Here is a 23251-nt window from a genome sequence, read left to right on the forward strand (position 1 = left end):
ATGTTTTATATTGCTGCCTTTATCTGTTCATTGGTGAGTATATAGTGCCATCTGCTGGTTTAGGAGAGATGGGACTGTGGAGATGATTCATTGTTAAGGATTGTTAGGGATGGATCAAAATTTACAGGGTGGGTACCTTGAGGAAAATGGGGGAGGGTCATGCTTCTTCAATTTCAGTGAAGGGGAGGGTTTAGTATTTTTGAAATCTAGTCCGGGGAAGGGTCATGTAATTTGTAATTGATGAAATGTCTATATTTCTCAGTGTTTTAGATTTAGATGCTTATGAGGCTATATATCGATGTGTGCACGATGCCACCCCTCATCTCTGATTCTCCGCTGGGCGCGCAATATCAAGTGCACCTATAGGGTATTTAGTGTGGTCTCAATCAAATGATCAATAGCCTACAGGCTACGAAGTGCATGCTCGGAAAAGCACAGAGCAAAGTTATATTTCTAAGATAGCTGCTGGGATAGTGTAAATTATATATATTTTTTAAATGACCCTTATTTTAGCAGGTAAGTTGACTGAGAACACATTCCCATTTACAGCAACGACCTGGGGAATAGTTACAGGGGAGAGGAGGGGGGATGAATGAACCAATTGGAAGCTGGGGATGATTAGGTGGCCATGACTGTATGAGGACCAGATTGTAATTTCGGTCATTTGTGTGGTATTAAAAAAGATTCTGCTAATATGTAAAATGACACAGAATTGCATGAAATACGATGATAGACTCATGCAAGGCTTTTACTATAAAGGAGATATTTCCACCCCTACTCTTTTCCACAGTGGTCTGCAAACCCACAACCTTCTGGCCCGCAGCCCTGTACACTAATAACATTCCTGTGTTGCCATGTAATGCTTGCAGAACGAAGAACAGTTTCTTAAACTGCATATCTAAGCCTGTGGTCTGTCCATGAAGTGAGGGTAAATGGTAGGCATGTTCTCTGATATCCACTTTATGTTTTAATTATTATTTTGGGTATTTTTTAAATGTTATATTTAACCTTTATTTAACTAGGCAAGTCAGGTAAGAACAAATTCTTATTTACAATGACGGCCTACACCGTCCAAACCCGGACGACGCTGGGCCAATTGTGCTCTGCCCGATCACGGCCGGTTGTGATATAGCCTGGATTCAAACCAGGGTGTCTGTAGTGACGCCTCTAGCACTGAGATGCAGTGTCTTAGACCGCTGCGCCATTCGGGAGCAAGGGTCACTTGTTTCAAGCGTTCAGGGAGGGTTTAGGTAAAATATATTTTGCAGAAGGGAAGGCCATCCATTTTCATTTCAGAGAGGTCCGATTTTCTCCATGCAACCCTTATGATAAATAACGTTCACTCCCTTACCCATATACTATTTCTTTGCCCAGAGTTAACTAGTAGCTAATATTTTGGATTCTTGTTTAGATTTATGTGCAAGTGTTTATTCAGAATGTAAAGATGAACATTAATTAAATTCAGAACAAGGCATGCAAGATTATAAACAGAAATAAAGTAAAACCTAAAAATGTGCTCTGAAAGAGTCAGGCCTATCTCACCTCTAACAAATAGGAATTGAAGAGGATTAAAACTACTTGTGAAGATAAAAATATATATATATAATTTAATACTAGAAAGAAATAGATGGCTTGCTTCCTGCAGCCACTACATATGCCAGACAACATTTTTTACCTATTTACCTGATGTATTCTACTTTTGGGGGACTGGCACAGACATGTGTTATGTTCAAAGCCTGCTTCCCAACCTGCTTGCCTTTGATTCCAGTGTTTAGTGGAGAGGGTAGTCTCCTCTGGAAAAAAGCAGGACCTAAACTATGGGTGAAGAGTGTGATTAGATCTATGTGATATTAGACTCGCACCACAGCTTGGTTGGCTGTCTCTACATTTGATATAGGTAGATCTCAGAATGAAACAGAATAAAAAATACAAACAGAATACACAGCAATATCCCAGTTAGCACATTTGGTTCCTTGGAAATTGTGGGAACGTACGTTTTTGGTTTTCCATTGGTTCTGGGAACGAAGCCATAAGTTTCCTGACAGATAAAATGCTCTGAAAACGGAAGTGAACATTTCTCCTGTTCTGGGAACGTACATTTTTAGGTTGCAGGAAGGTTATGCTAACTTTTTACTATGGTTCTGAGAAAGGAAATTCGAGATTATTCTTAGGTTTTTGAAGAACTTAAAACTTTCACTGAATGTTTCAATAAGACTTTCAATAACACTGCTTGCTTAGTTGTTTTAGGCCCCTATAAAATCCGTAAAATGTTTCCCTGATTCCATTTTCTCCATTTTGTTTTCCCAGTTTGACATTTTTTTGTAGAAAAACAAAATTGGGGGGGTTCTCTCAATCTCTCAATATCACACTTTTTAATGGAAAACAACCAAATGGGATGTTCTAAGTCCACAATAATGCTTAAACCACATCAGGGGACCACTTTTGGGATCTGAGAAATTTAGAATTTTGGGTGTAGTTACCCTTTCATGCATGTGCTCACCAGCCAGAGACCATTTTTTGGTTAGAGGCGTTTCCGTAGCGCTTGTGTCATTTCAGAGTTTGCAAAACAAATGGCAACTAGATTGATACAAATAATCATGATATTATTTTGCCAGGTAGGCATAGGCTACTTTGTAGTTAACATTTAATTCAAAAGGTTTTTGGGAAAGGCTTTCCATCTACCAGCAGACCATTATCATTAGCATTATCGCTAATGGTTACACAAAGTGCAGACTAGACATACGCGTGCACCAGACACAACACACACAGATGGGGGCATTCCTGTGCCGTTTCAGAAGAATACAAATCACTGATGCATTTTGTTTATGTCTTATGATTAACTTGGGCAAATTAACACATTTAGTTGATTTCCTAACAAGTTCAATACATTTTTGTATAGTACTCCCTGACCAAGGCCATGCAGCCAAAACACGTCAGGGTTTTAAACTTTGTTTCCATTGAACATGCCATACAAATAAAGGCATTTTAATTAATTACATGAAGAGTGCCTTGGTCCTCCTTTCTTTTTGATGACCAATTTACCCCTATCCCAAAGAGCACATTCTGTCTACCAAAACCTACTATTGTGTACCTTAGCAGCGCTTCTCTTCCTCCTTTTTTTCTACATTCTTTAATATTGTTGAATTTTGTTTTAATGTCTAGACTCCGTGATTCCATCCACAACGCGGATTTTATAGGGTCCTACTTTTTTGACCTCCAAGCCCTAATAGCACACATGGAAATTAATTTGCTTAGCCATTAATCATGCAAACAAACACATTTTTTTTTTATTATTGTGGCACGGCATCATTGAGATTCAAACCTATGATGTTCTGTTCTCTATCCATGGAATTAGTCCACTGCACCACCAGGATGGAGCTAGCATGCCATGTTAGTGGACAAGGCCAACACACATGAACACACTTAACAAGATAGAGGAGTGAGAGTTTTGCTGACGGTGAGAACAGAATGTATGAATGAATGTGTTTTTCAATAACATTCTTAGAGCGTTCTTTGAAAGTTGTTTATGATTTCTTGTGGTTTTATGGAAAGTTTTCTTAATGTTCTGAGAACATTACTTTAATTAGAACCATGAGGAAACCTGCAGAAAAGGTTACGCTGAAGAACTGAAATTCCCACAGAAGAATGTTGTTTCTTAACGTTCTCTGAACTATTTGAGAACATTCCCATGTCAAACCAGTTGGAGAACATTCCTAGAATATTACAAAACATGTAATTAAATGCAACCATGTTTGGACCTATAGGAAACGTTCTGTTAAAGTAATGAAATACCAAGAAAATAATGTTATTTTGTCATGTTCCTTAAAATGTGGTGAGAATGTCCAAAGAACATTATGGAAAGGTTGCATACAAAATAACCATAGGACAACCATGCTCTCACCAAGCGTTAAGAAACATATGGTTCTCAGAACATTATGTGCTACCTGGGATGGCATGACTGAATATTGTGTATATAAGATAAAGCCAAATGTTTTCATCTTTCTCATCAAAATCTGAGTAGAAAGCAAGGGGAGAAATAATAATGATTAGAGCAAATAAAAAATGATTTGTCACAAACCGCTGGTGCTCTCCATCTCTCTCCGCGGTCATGGTAATGCTTTAGGAAATTATTAATTCCTCTTGGGAGACAGACAGCATTGGATTAGTTAACGATTGACAGGTATACAGCTCTTCGCTTCCAGCAGTTTACATGCAAACACTCCCGACTCTAGACTACAGGTGCAGTAAACCTAGTCCCAAAATCTGGAGTCAGAGCTAGCTTTAAACTACAGTCAGGGGCAATTACTGTAGCCCTGCAAAAGTCACCACTCGAAATTGATTTAGTCAGGCTAGAGAGAAAACACGTTAGGTTTTGAATGTCTCATCCAGTCTTATATTCTGCCAACTGCAGTGAAAACAGTGTTTCTAAGGGGAATTAGAAATGACTCTGTGGCATTCTCACAGCTTTCCCACAGCCCAGGTCCAACACAGATACCTATATGTGACTGCATGACACTATATATGATTGTTTTGGGTTATTATAGTATCTAACCATCTTCTTTCTCAGATTGTGGGAGGGAGCGTCGTTGGGGGTCAGGAATGGCAGGAGAGGTGCTTGGAGAGTAGCCTGGGCTGCAGGTGTGTCCTGACAGAGTTTGGGCATTCTTCTCTGCCGCTTAAGCAGAAAAAACAACAGAAATTTTGTGAATTAAGACACATGCAGGTACTAACAGCTCCAAGAAGGTATTTGACATGGTACTTCAACCTTCTACAAGAGAGGTGGAGCTCACATGATGTCATGGCAATTAATTACATGTTTTAAAGGGGGAAAGCTTAGGAAACACGAAAGGCTGTAATATCTATACATGAAAGGGTGTAATATACATGACTACCTATTATTTTCCTTATGTACGAAAGACTGAAGCTTTGATCCATAACAATTTAGGACAATTTATGTTAGACAAATGGTACATTGCTTATGTTTCAGTATTCTATCAGTTAATTCAAGTCATTGCTGCTTTTTGTAACAATGAAAAATCAACTACACTTATTGGTCAGACGCGAAAGGTAGGCTATTTCTCAGTATGGATGATTTATTGCATTGAACTTGGCAAAGTTTATCTGGCATCAGAGCAGCAACAAAGACTTGCAACAGTTTGATCTAGACAAGCAGTCAGTGTGAGCAGGGGGTTCAGTCAGAGACTCCATGATAACATTCACCGAAAGCACCTGGACTGTGCTTCAAGGTGTCAGATACCGCCACTCTGTACACTTAAGCAAACTGTGTTCCGCTCTTAGTCATCCCCAAATCCAGAGCAGTTCAAATAGTTTTGCAATCAAATGGCGGTCAAAGAGTTCCCGTCACCACTGCAAATACCTATCCGAAACCAAACACACTCCACTTCTGGCTGAGAAAGGACATGATTGAGTGCAAAGAAGTTATGGGTCTGATTATAGTGGGTCAGACATAGTGGGTCAGATTTTCCACAATGATCATTCAATGTCATTATGATTTTTTGCATTTCTTGTCTCATTATCACAACCCTTTCAGACTATGCAGTATGCATACAATTTCAATTCACCTCTGTGTCCTCAGTCCATTAAAGCCATCATGAATGTTTCTATGACATTTACATTTAACCCTAAAACATAACTATTACATGTATTATTTGTCTATTTAGTAAAGGGAAAGAGACTTTCCACCCACAGGTACCCTGTTGCCTTTCCAGCCAGTCTGCATTCCCGCGGGATACCCGCTCCGCCATTTCCTGATTGCTAGTTAGCCTAATTTCAGTTTAAGTGACAAAACAAGCAAGTATAGTGTAGAGAATCATTGTACCATCTAAACCGCTATGAAATATATTTCCATATATTTTCCATAACCAAAAGATTGTATTTTCAGCTGTTTTGAAGCTGGTGTACTAAATCAAAAGCAAAATCAAAACTTCTAAAAAGGGCGCATAGAAATAGCTTACATAGAACAAATTTGCTTTCAATGAGAATGACAGATCTTCATTTTGTTGGGTCGACCAAAGAATCACATCTTATAGCTTTAACCTATTTCTTAGGTTATTTTTGAGCATTTTGATATTGCCTATACGGCGCAAAATTGCTGGGACCATGGCTGGCAAGTGAGCTGCGTCACATAGTCTATGACTAAAATAACATTGCGGGACTGCGGTTGGGTTCGGGACCAGTTCATGCAGTAGCGGGTGGGCGGGTGCGATATGAACAGCTGTGGGTGCAGGCGGGAGCGGGATGAATAAATCACAGACTTTTATTGTAACCTCCCTGGAGATTAAAGCTGTAAATATTGTGGAGTGTGTGCAGCAGCTTTTAGTTACCAGAGGTCGCTTTCACGCCGGCGTGACAAGCAATTTGACACCACCAACACCATCAGTAATGAGTCCTAGACCACACTCCATCTTCCCCCATTACAAGACAGGAAATGTGTCACAGTCTACCAGGCTAACCCCACAATCACTCGGCTTCCCCTTGACTACCATTAGTGTGCTGTCGGCTCAACAGGAGTTTAAGGGCTGTCAGCAGGGTAACCTTCCTTCAGACTTCATCAAGCAGCAACCTGTCCCTTTGGAAATGAAGCACATCCGAAATCCTGGTTTAAAAACTCAGCAAAATTCCACTCCCATCACATCACAGAGTAGGCCTATCCCTCTCCCCTGTTTGTTAGCCATCTACCTGCCTGGCCTTCGGCACTGCGGTCTTCTATCTAAATCCTTCACCGTTCTCACACATGCCCTGACAAATACCACCATGAAGACCACAGAACAGGCCACTGTGGTCCATTTATACTGGCATGACATTATCCTTTTCCCTAATAGCTTAATCATCCCTACATTTCTCCCCTTCACAGTGCCATGTTGTGACATAGGTTTCGTGAAGTCTTGTAGAATCTTGCAGCCTTGTAGACTGAGAGCTAGGGGTAATTTCATTGGCAGGCGCAGGCCACACAATCTATACACACACACGCACACACACACACACACACACACACACACTAACCGAATAGATACATTACAAGTGTACTGAGTTGCAAGACCTTACGCTCTTGGTCAGTGATTGCAAGGTGAGGGTGTGGGGTAAAGGATTAGTCCTTTATAGCTAGAATCCGTAATTAAAACAATAAAGCGTTCTCCACGCCCCTGGCTGGAGAAATGTAACCACTCTCAAATTCATAGCCCTATGCATGAAATGACTGTCACGTTCCTGACCTGTTTTCCTTGTTTTTGTATGTGTTTAGTTGGTCAGGGCGTGAGTTGGGGTGGGCATTCTATGTTGTTATGTGTTTCTATGTTGGGTTAAATGTGTTGCCTGATATAGTTCTCAATTAGAGGCAGGTGTTTGACGTTTCCTCTGATTGAGAACCATATTAAGGTAGGCTGTTCTCACTGTTTGTTTGTGGGTGATTGTTCCTGTGTCTGTCGCACCACACGGGACTGTTTCGTTTTCGTTCGTGTATGTGTTCGTTCCTGTTAGTGCGTTATGTTCTCTAGTTCAGGTTTGTTCACATCGTTTATTGTTTTGTAGTTATCAAGTGTTCTTCGTGTTCGTCTTGTTTAAAATAAATCATTCATGTATTCATCACCCGCTGCATGTTGGTCCGATCCTTGCTCCTCCTCGTCTGAGGAGGAGAACGACTTAGACGAACGTTACAATGACTGACCATCCATGATATAAATGTAGAATTTGAACCATGTTTTGAGGCTATACAGTATTTATTTACACTGTATACATTGTTTACAAACATTGGAGTAAAACAAACGTATATTTTGGGGTATGACAGTTGATGAGGCATTTATAATGTATATTCTTGAAGAATCAATGGGTATAAGTCAAAAAATGGGTAAGCAACTAAGGATTATAGCTTTAAGAAACTCAATACCTCACACAAAATGTGGTCAAAGAGTTGGCATGGAGCAACCAACACTAAGGAATTTAAGTGGACAATTACAAGTGTCTCCTATTAAACAGGATTGAAGATACCAGAAGCTTTTTGTTGTGAAAAACAATGACGTTATACATTATTCTTCATCTTCTTCTGTGAGGTTTAACGGCGGTTGGCATCCAATATGTTGCATTACCGCCACCAACTGGACTGGATCTTCCTCCTACACACTGCTGCTATGTGACAATATGCTTGGCACCTGAAACACCATAATGGGTTTGGCACAAAAGCTCACACAGGATAAGTGATATAAAGTGCCTTCAGAAGGTATTCTCACCCGTTTACTTTTTGCTAATTTTGTTGTGTTACAGCCTGAATTTAAAATGTATTAAATTCAGATTTTGTGTCACTGGCCTACACATTGTACCCCTTAATGTCAAAGGGGAATTATATACAGTGTCTTCAGAAAGTATTCAGACCCATTGACTTTTTCCACATTTTGTTGCGTAACAGCCTTATTCTAAAATGTATTACATATTTTTTGTTCGGCAATCTACACACAATACCCCATAACGACAGAGTGAAAACAAGTTACAAGACATTTTTGCGACTTAAAAATAAAAAAATTTAAAAAAAGTATTCAGACCCAAAATTGAGCTCAAGTGCATCCTGTTTCCATTGATCATCCTTGGGATGTTTCTACAACTTGATTGGAGTCCATCTGTGGCCAACACAGTGGCCTCCATCATTCTTAAATGGAAGAAGTTTGGAACCACTCGTCCTAGAGCTGGCCCCCTGCCAAACTGAGCAATTGGGGGAGAAGGGCCTTGGTCAGGGAGGTGATCAAGAATCGGATGGTCACTCTGACATAGCTCCACAGTTCCTCTGCGGCGATGGGAGAACCTTCCAGAAGGATAACCATCTCTGCAGTACTCCACCAATCAGGCCTTTATGGTACAGTGGCCAGATGGAATCTACTCCTCTGTAAAAGGCACATGACAGCCAACTTGGAGTTTTCCAAAATGCACCTAAAGGACTCTCTGACCATGAGAAACAAGATTATCTGGTCTTTGCCCTTTAATTGAAGTCTTTGGCCTGAATGCCAAGCGTCACGTCTGGAGGAAACCTGGCACCATCCCAAAGGTGAAGCATGGTCGTGGCAGCATAATACTGTGGGAATTTTTTTCAGGGGCAGGGACTGGAACGCTAGTCAGGATCGAGGGAAAGATGACGGAGCAATGTACAGACAGATCCTTGATGAAAACCTGCTCCAGAGCGCTCAGGACCTCAGACTGGGGCGAAGGTTCACCTTCCAATAGGACAATGACGCTAAGCACACAGCCAAGACAACGCAGGAGTGGCTTCAGGACAAGTATCTGAATGTCCTTGACTGGCCCGGCCAGAGCCCGGAATTGAACCCGATCAAACATCTCTGGAGAGACCTGAAAATAGCTGTGCAGCGACGCTCCCCATCCAACCTGACATAGCTTGAGAGGATCTGCAGAGATAGATGGGAGAAACTCTCCAATTACAGGTGTGCACAGCTTGTAGCGTCATACCAAAAAAGACTTGAGGCTGTAATCGCTGCCAAAGGTGATTCAACAAACTACTGAGTAAAGGGTCTGAATACTTACAGTATGTAAATGTGATATTTACTTTTTTTTTATACATTTAAAATATATATATATAGGGTATTGTGTTTAGATTGATGAGGGAAAAAACGATTTAATCCATTTTTGAATAAGTCTGTAACGTAACAAAATATGGAAAAAGTCAAGTGATCTGAATACTTTCAAAATGCACTGTATTTAGAAATGTTTACAAATTCATAAAAAATGAAAAGCTGAAAGGTCTTGAGTCAATAAGTATTCCACCCTTTTGTTATGGCAAGCCTAAATAAGTTCAGGATTAAATATGTACTAAACAAGTCACATAATAAGTTGCATGGACTCACTCTGTTTGCCATTATAGTGTTTAAGATGATTTTTGAATGACTACCTCATCTCTGTACCCCACACCTACAATTATCTATAACGTCCCCTCAGTCGACCAGTGAGGTTTTCCAAAGCCTTACAAAGAAGGGCACCTATTGGTAGAGGGGTAAAAACAGCAACATTGAATATTCCTTTGAGTATGGTGAAGTTATTAATTACAATTTGGATGGTGTACCCAGTCACTACAGAGATGCAGGTGTCCTTTATCAAAATGTATTTACCACGTGCGCAGGATACAACAGGTGTAAACAGTATAGTGAAATGCTTGCTTGCAAGCTCCTCAACAATGGCGTGTAAAACAAAATGCACACGAGAAATAAAAAGTACACGAGAACAAAATAAATACATACGACAATTTACACTATATCCAAGGTCAATATCAGTACCAATAAATGAAAGGGATACTGGTTTAATTGTGTAATCAGGGTTATTAATGTGACTGAGCAGCAGAATCAATATAACAAATAGCAACAGCAGCAAATATGGTGATTTTGTGTTTGCATGTGTGGTTGTGTACAGTATGCGTGATTGTGTGTGTGTGTGTGTGTGTGTGTGTAGTGTGAGTGTGAGTGTGAGTGTGAGTGTGTGTGTGTGTGTGTGTGTGTGTGTGTGTGTGTGTGTGTGTGTGTGTTTGGGTGCCAGATGTGGGTGTGGATGTGTGCGTAGAGTCTATGAATGTAAGGAGGAGGTAAGTGAACTGGCATTGTGGTGTCATGACAACAACTTGTCTCTCAACTTCAGCAAAACAAAGGAGTTAATTGTTGACTTCAGGAAGCAGAGGGAACATGCCCCGATCCGCATCAACGGGACTGCAGTAGAGAGAGTCACAAGTTTTAAGTTCCTCAGCGTCCACATCACCGAGGAATTATCATGGAGCAACAACACCACCACTCTTGTCAAGAGGGCGCAACAGCGTCTCTACTTCCTAAGGTGGCTGAAGAAATTTTGCATGCCGCCCCGGATCTTCTACAAATATTACCACTGCACCATCAAGAGCATTCTGACCCGTTGCATCACAGCCTGATATGTGAATTGTATCGTCCACGACCGCAAGGCCTTCCAGCGGGTGGCGAAGACGGCCCAGTACATCACGGGGACCGTGCTCCCACCCATCCAGGACATATACTCAAAACGGTGCCTGAGGAAGGCATGCAGCATCATCAAGGACCCCACATACCCCAGCCACAAGCTGTTGTCTCCCTTATCGTCAGGCAGACGGTATCGGACAATGAGGTCTGATACCAAAACGCTCAGAGACAATTTCTGTCCACAAGTCCTCAGACTGCCGAACACTTGAACTGGACTGACCAGCTGCTCTGATTCTCTGCACCTTAGCACAAATGCACACACCCACACACAGACACAGACACAGACACAGACACACACCCACACACACACACACACACACACACACACACACACACACACACACACACACACACACACACACGTACTGATAAGAGAATTTCCAATCCCAATGATAATAACAACCAATCAATAGCTCTGACCAATTCCCGAGGTTTGTAAGACCATGGGTATAATAATAATTAGTCAAAGACTCAGCTTATACAAAAGGTTAGTACAGTTTATTCAGAGAACGTTCTAAAGTGAAGAATACAAAACAATTCATTTTATACTGACTTCTCACGCCCACACATTCATACAACCATACGCACACACATGTCTTGCTACCCAGCCGACAGAGATTAGTGACCTTGTCCTTGAGACGTGCTCCCCGTTCTCTCCCAAATCTCTAGTCAGGTCGGCACCAAGCTCAGACAGTCTGTGTTTAAAATACCATAAAGACATATTGTCTTTACCCTAATTCTGACTAGGACTACACATTTATTGATTATGATTTTATACATTCTAATCAATTCCATACAATTATATGTTTCAGGGCGGAATATTCTAATCATTCAATTAACAGATAATTCTCACCTATCAATCCACCCTTAATGACTAAATAATACACACTGATACATCAATTGTATACAAGAATAATCCAGATCAATACATTGCTAATCATATCCTGCTATATGTTACCCCATCTATTGCAGGCCCAATGGTTTCTCCCCTCTCTGGGTGGGGAGACCTCCTTCCCTGCTATCAGATTCACAGTGGTCATAAGTTATCTGCCACAGTTCCTTGTCAGCTATGATACAAACACACTTCCACATGTTTTACAGTGACAGGGTGGAATCCTTTTAATTATTGCCTAAACATTTACTACAAAAAATTCCACATCTATTTTTATTAATATTGTCAATGTCATTCAAAATCAATCTCACAAAACCAATATGTGTATTTTCATTCCTTATCCATCAATGACAGTTAAAGGCCTACATTAGGTATCCTAACACTTCCTGTTTAGGTTTTTATTAGAATCTTTATTAAAAAACAGTCTTAACCCTCAAAAATAGTCTCATCCAACATTGGCTCCTCGTAGTTAAAATAAACGTAGCCATCTCCTAGGCCTGTAGGTCCGTATTCGTCATCACACAGGCCGGAGCTCGAAATCGGTCCATACCTCACCATCTGTTGCGTCATTGACCTCTCCAGAGTCCTGATAAGCAAAACTTTCACACAGGGGACCAAACAACATCCAAACAGAACCAAAACACTCATACAGGTGAAGGTTGCCCACAACACAGTGATTATGACATTTTTCCAATTCCCAAACATACTATCAAACCAATTTGTTAGAGCATTATCTACCCCAGAGTGCTCTGCCAATTGGTGAGCTAATGTGGTTAACTTCTTCTGGCTGCAAGCCCGACGTCGGTACACTTATGACAACAGCCAGCTCAAGTGCAGGGCGCGAAATTCAAAATATATATATTTAAAATATTTAACTTTCACACATTAACAAGTCCAATACAGCAAATGAAAGGTACACATCTTGTGAATCCAGCCAACATGTCCGATTTTTTAAAATGTTTTACAGCGAAAACAGCACGTATATTTGTTAGCTCACCACCAAATACAAAAAAGGACAGACATTTTTCACAGCACAGGTAGCATGCACAAAGCCAACCTAACTAACCAAGAACCAACCAAACTAACCAACAAACAACTTCATCAGATGACAGTCTTATAACATGTTATTCAATAAATCTATGTTTTGTTCGAAAAATGTGCATATTTCAGGTATAAATCATAGTTTACATTGCAGCTACAATCAGAAATTGCACCGAAAGCTGCCAGAATAATTACAGACACCAACGCCAAATACCTAAATACTCATCATAAAACATTTCTGAAAAATACATAGTGTACAGCAAATGAAAGACAGGCATCTTGTGATTCCAGCCAATATTTCCGATTTATTAAGTGTTTTACAGCGAAAACACAATATAGCGTTATATTAGCTTACCACAATAGCCAGAAACACAAGCCATTTCCCAGCAGCAAAAGTTAGCGATCGTAACAAACCAGTAAAAGATATATAATTTTTGACTAACCTTGATATTCTTCATCAGATGACAGTCCTATAACATCAGGTTATACATACACTTATGTTTTGTTCGAAAATGTGCATATTTAGAGCTGAAATCAGTGGTTATACATTGTGCTAACGTAGCTACTTTTTCCCACAACGTCCGGATATTTTTCTGACACTTTTGACACACATATTCTGACCAAATAGCTATTCATAAACATAACTAAAAAATACATGTTGTATAGGAAATGATAGATACACTAGTTCTTAACTTCTTGCGACTACAGGGGGTGCTGTTCCGAATTAGCATTTTGTCGTCTCCAAATTAAACTGCCTAGTACTCAATTCTTGCTCGTACAATATGCATATTATTAATTCTATTGGATAAAAAACACTTTCTAGTTTCATACAAAGTTGGAATGATGTCTGTGGGTGACCCAGAACTCTTTCTACAGCGAAATCCATGACAGACAGTGAAAGGTCTGAGAGCGAAGCTCTGGTTTCAGATCAGTTTTTAAGGTCTCTGTCTATCCTATGGAACGACACGAACTGCACCCGCCTTCCCCTGGATGTCAGTAACCAATGAGAAGTGGAATGGGCCTTCTGCGTAGCTCTCAGAGGTTATAAAGGACCAAGGAGTGAGGGTAGCCCCCCTTTCGATGCTCGCCTTTACGCAGGAAGACACCTCCGGATGCCATTTTCAAAGGCTCGGTTATCAACGTAAAATGTATCCGTCTGTAATTTAATTCGATATAGGACTTAGAAACATCATAAGGTAGTTAATTTAAACCGTTTTATAGCAATTTATATCCGTTTAGTGCGATTTTGATGCATTTCTATGTGAAGCACCGGGCACATTTCGGGGTCCCGGTCGAACGTTAGCGGGCATTTAGACGGACAAAGGACATCTTTCGACCAAAAGAAGATTAAACCCAAGAAAGAATACATTGCCCAAGAATCTGATGGAAGAACAGCTCAAAGTAAGCAATATTTAATATGATAAATCGTTGTTCTGTCGAAATATTTTAAACGCATATTTCGCCATTTTGTTTGGTATAGCTTCACTTGGCGAACCCTGTATTGAAAAGTAAGGATAATTTTACAAATGTAAATCAGCGGTTGCATTAAGAACTAATTTGTCTTTCGATTCCTGTCAACCCTGTATTTTTTAGTCAAGTATATGATTAGCTTTCAATTAAACTAGATCACTCTGATAGATGACGTCAGACATATTGAGGCTTGATTTCCTAGTATTTTTATTGTGTAACCACGGTTTTGTATGGCTAAATATGCACCTTTTCGAACAAACTGTATATGTATGTTGTAAAATGATGTTACAGGAGTGTCATCGGAAGAATTCTGAGAAGGTTAGTGAAAAAATTAATATCTTTTGGCGGTGATTACGTTATAGCGCTCTTTGGCTGGAATCGATGCTCTGGTAACGTTTGCACATGTAGTATGCTAACTTATCGATTTATTGTGTTTTCGCTGAAAAACGCTTAGAAAATCTGAAATATGGTCTGAAATCACAAGAACTGGGTCTTTCCATTGCTATGCTTTGTCTATTTTTATGAAATGTTTTATGATGAGTAAATTGGTCATACACGTTGCTCTATCTAGTAATTCTAGTCGATTTGTGATGGTCGGTGCAATTGTAAACTGTGATTTCTACCTGAAATATGCACTTTTTTCTAACAAAAACTATCCTATACCATGAATATGTTATCAGACTGTCATCTGATGGTTTTTTTTATAGGTTATTGGCTATCAATATCTTAGTTGAGCCGAATTGGTGATAGCACCTGAAGGAGTAAGAAACTGATGGAGTTAGAATAGTGGTGTATTTTGCTAACGTGTTTAGCTAATAGATTTACATATTTTGTCTTCCCTGTAAAACATTTTAAAAATCTGAAATGGTGGCTTTATTCACAAGATCTGTATCTTTCATCTGGTGTCTTGGACTTGTGATTTAATGATATTTAGATGCTACTATCTACTTGTGAAGCTATGCTAGCTATGCTAATCAGTGTGTGGGGGGTGGGGGGTGCTCCCGGATCCGGGATTGATACTCGTGAAAGGTTAATGCAATCGCCGTGTTAGAATTCTAAAAATAACTTCATTACGACATTCCACTGTCAGTATCTGTTTTGTCAGGGGCTCTACTTGTATTCTGGCTGACTATAGAGAAATCACCTGCCCTAACCTCTTCTTCCCAGAATGGAACTAGGGTATCAACTGAAACCCTTACCTTCACTACACTCCATCTTCTTCCATACTGGGTATGCGGAACTATGTAGCGCTCTCTCTCGATGTGAGCTATGACCTGTTTCCATAAACAGGGGACCTGCACAGATATCTTCCATAATGGCTCATAGTCCTAGACTGCCAAGGAGTCAGAGACCCCATTTGGTCTACATAGAACTCCACTGAGACATCCTTCCCAATCTCCACTCTCACTTCCTGTTTATCCCAATCAAGTGATCTCTTATGCTTGGTTAATACAAAATCCACATCGTCTAAACTATGTGTCAAGTTACCACCTTCTGCATTCTCGGATGGGTCATGGTGTATTTAGGAATATTTGCTCGCATAATAAGACAGCTCAGACCAATCAGCACTCCTGTAAAGCCCCACCCTTTCCCGGGGGAACATATCAGCAGCTAGAGGCCAGACCATACTTCCACTTCTATGAACGCACACAGGGAGGGTAGGGCGGGGTCAGGGAATCCTCGTTAGAGAGGTAACCCCCGAACCCTATTGGTTTCGGTTCTTCTCCTAACTCTGTGATTGTTCGACAGTGTCAGTGTGTCTTACCCTCCTGCAATGTGTGATATGCCCCAGGTAGCTCTTTCAGCTATTCTCACTGCGAAGGCTGTCACCAGGAGTACTTGGTCTGGCCCCTCCCAACGGGGTTGCTTCCCGTCTATTCTCCTCAGGGACTGGATTGAGTGAATCACCTTCTCCTGTAATTCACCTGTGGAGCATAAAATCTTGGACATACAGGTTTGGTTAATGTAAAACACATACTAAATATGGATTGCAAACATCATTTGACCTGTTTCTACGACCTGTAACGGACCTTTTTGAGTTTTTGTCTGGAGGGATTGTTCGTGCGTCATGAAAATGGATTCCTGGGCTGAACATTCTAACAACAAGTGGCTAAATGATGGGCTTTATGGAACTTTTCAGTCATTTATTGTCGATCTGGGAATCCTGGGAGTGCCTTCTGATGAAGTTATTCGAAGGTAAGTGCATATTTATAGTGTTTTTGTAGCTTTTGTTGACGCCAACATGGTGACTATTTCTTTGGCTGGATTGTGCTCTGGGCGCCGTTCTCAGATTAATCTTTTTCCATAAAGTTTATTTTGAAATCTGACACAGCGGTTGCATAGAGGATAAGTTTATCTTTAATTATATGAATAACACTTGCATCTTTTATCAATGTTTATTATGAGTATTTCTGCAAAATCACCAGATGTTTTGGAATCAAAACATTACTGCACGTAACGCGCCAATGTAAACTGAGATTTTTTATTATATATATATGCACATTATCGAACAAAACATACATGTATTGTGTAACATGATGTTATATGACTCATCTGATGAAGATTTTCAAAGGTTAGTGATTAATTCTATCTCTATTTGTGGGTTTTGTATAAGCTACCTGTGCTGTGAAAGAAATGTCTGTGCTTTTTTGGATTTGGTGGTGAGCTAATGTAAATATACGTGGTGTTTTCATTGTAAAACATTTTTAAAAATCGGACATGTTGGATGGATTCACAAGATGTTTGTCTTTCATTTGCTGTATTGGACTTGTTAATGTGTGAAAGTTAAATATTTCAAAAAAATATTTTTGAATTTCGCACGCTGCCTTTTCAGTGGAATGTGGGGGGGGTGGGGCTAGACAGGTTAACTTCTCTAGGATATGTGGGACGCTAACGTCCCACTTGGTCAAAAGCCAGTAAAAATGCAGAGCGCCAAATTCAAATATATTACTATAAAATCTAACTTTCATGAAATCACACATGAAAGACACCAAATTAAAGCTACACTTGTTGTGAATCCAGCCAACATGTCTGATTTCAAAAAGGATTTACGGCAAAAGCACACCAAACGATTATGTTAGGTCAGTACATAGCCACAGAAAAACACAGACATTTTTCCAGCCAAAGAGAGGAGTAACAAAAAGCAGAAATAGAGATAAAATTAATCACTAACCTTTGATGATCTTCATCAGATGACACTCATAGGACTTCATGTTACACAATACATGTATGTTTTGTTCGGTAAAGTTCATATTTATATCCAAAAATCTGAGTTTAGGCGGGACGCTACTGTCTCACTTGGCAAAAAGCCAGAGAAAATGCAGAGCGCCAAATTCAAATTAATTACTATAAAAATCAAACTTTCATTAAATCACACATGAAAGATACCAAATTAAAGCTACACTGGTTGTGAATCCAGCCAACATGTCATAATTCAAATAGGCTTTTCCTTTGACGAGCTTCTGTTGTTGGCACTCCAATATGTCCCATAAACATCACAAATGGTCCTTTTGTTCGATTAATTCCGTCGATATATATCCAAAATGTCAATTTATTTGGTGCGTTTGATCCAGAAAAACACCGCTTCCAAATTGCTCAAACGTGACGACAAAATATTTCAAAGGTTACCTGTAAACTTTGCCAAAAAATTTCAAACTACTTTTGTAATCCAACTTTAGGTATTTTTTTACGTTAATAATCGATAAAATTGAAGACGGGATGATCTGTGTTCAATACAGGATTAAAACCAACTATAGCCAGCTTTCTGGTTACGCGCTTCTATCTAACAAGATACTTAATGTGACTCTCGTTCAAGATGGCCGTACTTCTTCATTACACAAAGGAATAACCTCAACCAATTTCTCAAGACTGTTGACATGCAGTGGAAGCGGTAGGAACTGCAAGCAGGTCAATTACAAATCTGGTTTCCCAATGAAACCTCATTGAAAAGAGAGTGACCTTAAAAAAAAACTATCTGAATGGTTTGTCCTCGGGGTTTCGCCTGCTAAATAAGTTCTGTTATACTCACAGACATGATTCAAACAGTTTTAGAAACGTCAGAGTGTTTTCTATCCAAATCTACTAACAATATGCATATCTTATCTTCTGGGGACGAGTAGTTGGCAGTTGAATTTGGGTATGCTTTTCATCCAAACGTGAAAATGCTGCCCCCTATCCTAGAGAAGTTAACTTCTTCTGGCTGCAAGCCCGAGGCCGGCCACAATATGACAACAGCCACTTCAAGTGCAGGGCGCGAAATTCAAAATATATTTTTTCGAAATATTTAACTTTCACACATTAACAAGTCCAATACAGAAAATAAAAAGGTACACATCTTGTGAATCCAGCCAACATGTCCGATTTTTAAAATGTTTTACAGCGAAAACAGCACGTATATTTATGTTAGCTCACCACCAAATACAAAAAAGGACAGACATTTTTCACAGCACAGGTAGCATGCACAAAGCCAACCTAACTAACCAAGAACCAACCAAACTAACCAACAAACAACTTCATCAGATGACAGTCTTATAACATGTTATTCAATAAATCTATGTTTTGTTCGAAAAATGTGCATATTTCAGGTATAAATCATAGTTTACATTGCAGCTACAATCAGAAATTGCACCGAAAGCAGCGGGGGGCGGGGGGAAAGCAGCAGGGGGAAAGCAGCGGGATTCTTTGTCAAGAACAATCGTTGTTTGGTTTTAGAACGGCCTCTTTCCCTCTCGATTTAGCAAGCACACTTGCCAAGTGGCGCGAATCTCTCCATGTCAACAAACGGAAGAGAACGGAACACGGCAAAACTCCCGAAAAAATTTCAATAATCTGATTAAACTATATTGAAAAAACATACTTCACGATGATATTGTCACATGTATCAAATAAAATCAAAGCCGGAGATATTAGTCGTCCATAACGGCAGCTTATCAGAAGGCAAATCCAGGTCCCTGTTCGCGCTCAAGAAAACAGGAAACTGGTGACACGTCATGCAAAGAGCTATAAATCGAGGCCAGATCAAGTTACACACTCCATTTCTTCTCTCACTCCTTGTCGACATCTAGTGGAAGACGTGTGAAGTGCATCTAAACTTTTAAATATCAAGGACTTTAATAGGCAGCCCCTAGAAGAGAGCATCGATTTCAGATTTTCCACTTCCTGTCAGGAAGTTTGCTGCAAAAGGAGTTCTGTTTTACTCACAGATATAATTCAAACGGTTTTAGAAACTAGAGAGTGTTTTCTATCCAATAGTAATAATAATATGCATATTGTACGAGCAAGAATTGAGTACGAGGCCGTTTGAAATGGGCACCTTTTATCCGACTACTCAATACTGCCCCTGCAGCCCAAACAGGTTAACAAACAGTCTTCTCGTGTGTTCTGTCTGATTAGCTAGAATGTCATCCATTATTTAAAGAACTAGATCCTAGTAAACCACCTCGAGGGATAATATCTTGACATAATATTTCAGTTACCATAATCGTGTCCGCCAAGTAAGTTGGGAACGCTATAAAAACATTTTTTTATTATTATTTAATAGGCCACAAAGTGTCCTATCCCATCCCCCCTTTGATACATGGCTCCGCCCTTGTATCAATACTGCCGCAAATCTAAACAATTCTCTGTCCAGTGTCTTATCTACTTTAAGAGATATCTGTGCTGCTTTGTATGGTCTTAGATGTATATGTGTATATGTGCTTGTCTATGTAAACAGTAACCTTTCTCTCCTTTCTTATTTCACAGGCACTAGTCAATGCTACTATTTCGGCCTGCTGTGCCGAATAATTTCTGGGCAATGTTTCCGTGTTTAACACCTTATTTCCAGAAACCAACTAAGCTTTCTTTCCCCTTTTGTCTTCACTCAGTAACTGATATCTACCCATTCTGTGTCACTCCTATCTTGCTGATTTCCTGGCCCCCCTTCCCCACCTTCTCCTCTCTGCTCCCAAACCTTCAAGGTCTCAGCAGTGCGGGGAGGGCTCCTCCGTCTGCCCTTTCTCCTATCTGTCTGTCGCTCTTTCTCATAATAGTCAGTGTCTCACTGTCTGAACTCATAGATTTTGGAAAAATGACCTGTCTATGGTGGCCATCTCTAAAGTAATTACATAGGTTGATTAAGGTTATCTCGATGTTCTCAATAATTCTGAATCACCACAGATGTTATATATCCCTGTCCTGTTGGTCTGGATTAGATTCTAAATACTTAACATAAGTCTACCATTAAGCCAAGGCTATGCCATTTCTTTCTTCTCATTGGTTCAAATTACCACTACCTCAAAGAACTATAAATTCGTTCATAATTATCAATTACTCAATTTACCTTAAAATCAGTATCACAAATGACCTTAAATTCATTATCCAAATGGCCCTCCCATGAGGCTGATCAGACCACAAGGGAAAAAGCCAAGATAGAGGTCAAGAGTCATACCACCCTTTTACAGTCGTGTTACTCAATTTATATTATACCAATTAAAGAAAACCCCTCAAACATTTTCTACATGTTGTATCCCAGATGCCCAGAACATTCCCTTATCAACAGAATTCATGTGTTTAATTAAAACTCAGAAAATAAAACTTCTGATATTCCACCTGTGTGTACCCCTTTAGATATCGTGTCTCTAGGTAAATGGAAATCTCCTCAAACCCAAAGGCTAAAAACAAACACAACATATCCAGGCCTTTTCAATTTTGGTAGAAACATGCCTCTATCTCACTCACTCGCTCCCTTCAAGATTACAGCCCCGGAAAACATTTCCACAGAAAGACAATGAAGCATTCCTTTTCCCCCAAAAAACACTTTGTCAGACTACCCGGAATCAGAAATCCAAACGTTGACTACAAACAAAACCTAATAATAATGATAATTCCATTGTACTCCCTCCAATCATTAGTTTTACATTTCCTCAATGGTTCATTATACTTAATTGAACGTGCGCTCCAAGCTTGCTTTGCAACATTAAATCCCATTCAGTCTGTTGTCTGCAAACAGTCTCCCAAAATGCTTAATAGGAATATCCTGCCATTAGACACCCACAACTGTGATTAACGTGCACTGTCCCTTTAAAATAAAATGAACTCAACCTGCAATCCCCTTTACCGACCGGACATGGTTGCACGTAATGGAAACAGATTTTAATGTTTAGAATACATTAACTTCCTGTTCAAATTCACTGGTGTTACCTAAACAATCAAACCAAAAATCAATAACCAGAAACTATCACAAAACTTTTACGATTCAACTATTCAGACCTGAATCACTTACAGCCAAATATAGCCCAGTGAGCCACAACCAACCAGTGATGCCCACCTAGACATTTTGTTGCTAGATTTAGCATCTTTTCCAACTACCCTGACAAATTTAGCTACTTTTTAAAAATGTATTTGGAACTTTTAGAAACTTTTGAAAAGTGACTCAAAGCCCCCCCTCCACATCCAACAAGAACCCGAACAAAGAGCAGGCCAAACTATCCCCCTCAGCACTGCCTGGACTGCGCCAAAATGCAAATTCCTTCCGTTTGAGTTATGTTACGCATTTTCCCTCTAAATGACACAAACAATTTTCTCTGTCCCACCCTCAGTCACAACATCATTGCCTGGCTGCAAAAGTGCATTGTGAGTGACGTCAGCAGCAGGCGCTCAGCCCGTGACCAGGCAGCAGCAATTTCAGTGAATTGCAAATCATTGTTGGCTGACTGCAGCAGCAGTAGTACGGGTTCGACAAGCTATCTTAAACACTAACAACCGTACCTTTCCGGGAAAAACCTATAAATAGTTGAATTACAATCATAATGAATTTTAGTCTATCGGTGCATAGGCTGAGCTACGAACCCGAGTCTCCCGCGTTGTAGGCAATAGTTTTAACCCTGGACCACCAGCACTATTGAAAAGAGTGAGGCGCAAATAACCCTATTATTATAATTCTCTGTAGTCATAAACTCCAGCACCGAGACAATTCCCAGAAAATAGCCCTAATTTAAAGGTCCAAGCATTTCCCCAGCGAGGATTCTCATTAATCTCGCTCTCGTTGTCCCTGCCTCTCTCCTTCTCCTACTCAGAATTTAGGAATAATTACTATTATGACTTTTGATAAGTTATTAGGTCTCACAAGCACATAATTTTTTCCCCTGCTGATATCCTTCTTGTAATTTTCTCAATAATGTTGCCAAATCCTGTCCTCCTTTCTAGTCATGCCTGTTCTTCCTCATCCTCGGACTCTTCTCGCTCTCTCATTCGCCTACGTTCCCTCTTCTGTCTCTCCCTAAACTGTCTCTGTCTACAGTTCCTTGGTGGGGCCTTACAATCCTCTGCCATGTGGCCTGTTTTATTGCAGTTTGTAGCACTTTCTGTCCTCGGCTTCTATTCACCTTCTGCTCTCCCTGTTTCCCCCTTTCTTTTTAAAATCTTTCCTGCAATTTCCCCAAGAGTGGCGATCAAATGTTCTGCTCCTGTCTGTTCTTTCTTAGTTTTCTTTTCCTTGCCATTATGCTCAGGGTGTATAGCATACCTCTTTACTTCAGCTAATGTGGTTGTTCCCCACCCTATCAGAGTCTCTTTTATGATTTGGCAAATTTCAGGCTTCATACCACTCAAGAAGGCTATTTTTAACTGTTGGTGGTAAGGTTCGTCCTCTCCCTGTCTAGGATCTACCAGTCCACTATTAGCATTGAACACGTCCCTCAGTCTCTCTAAATACTGGCTAACAGTTTCCCCATCCCCTTGTTCACACTCATGTATCTTTGAAAAGTCTGCATGTCTATGGTAATAGTCCCTAAGATTATTACAGAGCTGTGTCAATTTGTCTGCATAATCCCCATCTCCTGCCCATGGTAAAACCGGTTCTCCTCCTTGCCCTGGAACCCAG

This window comes from Salvelinus namaycush, chromosome 8 (genome assembly GCF_016432855.1).
Source record: "Salvelinus namaycush isolate Seneca chromosome 8, SaNama_1.0, whole genome shotgun sequence".
NCBI lineage: Eukaryota > Metazoa > Chordata > Actinopteri > Salmoniformes > Salmonidae > Salvelinus > Salvelinus namaycush.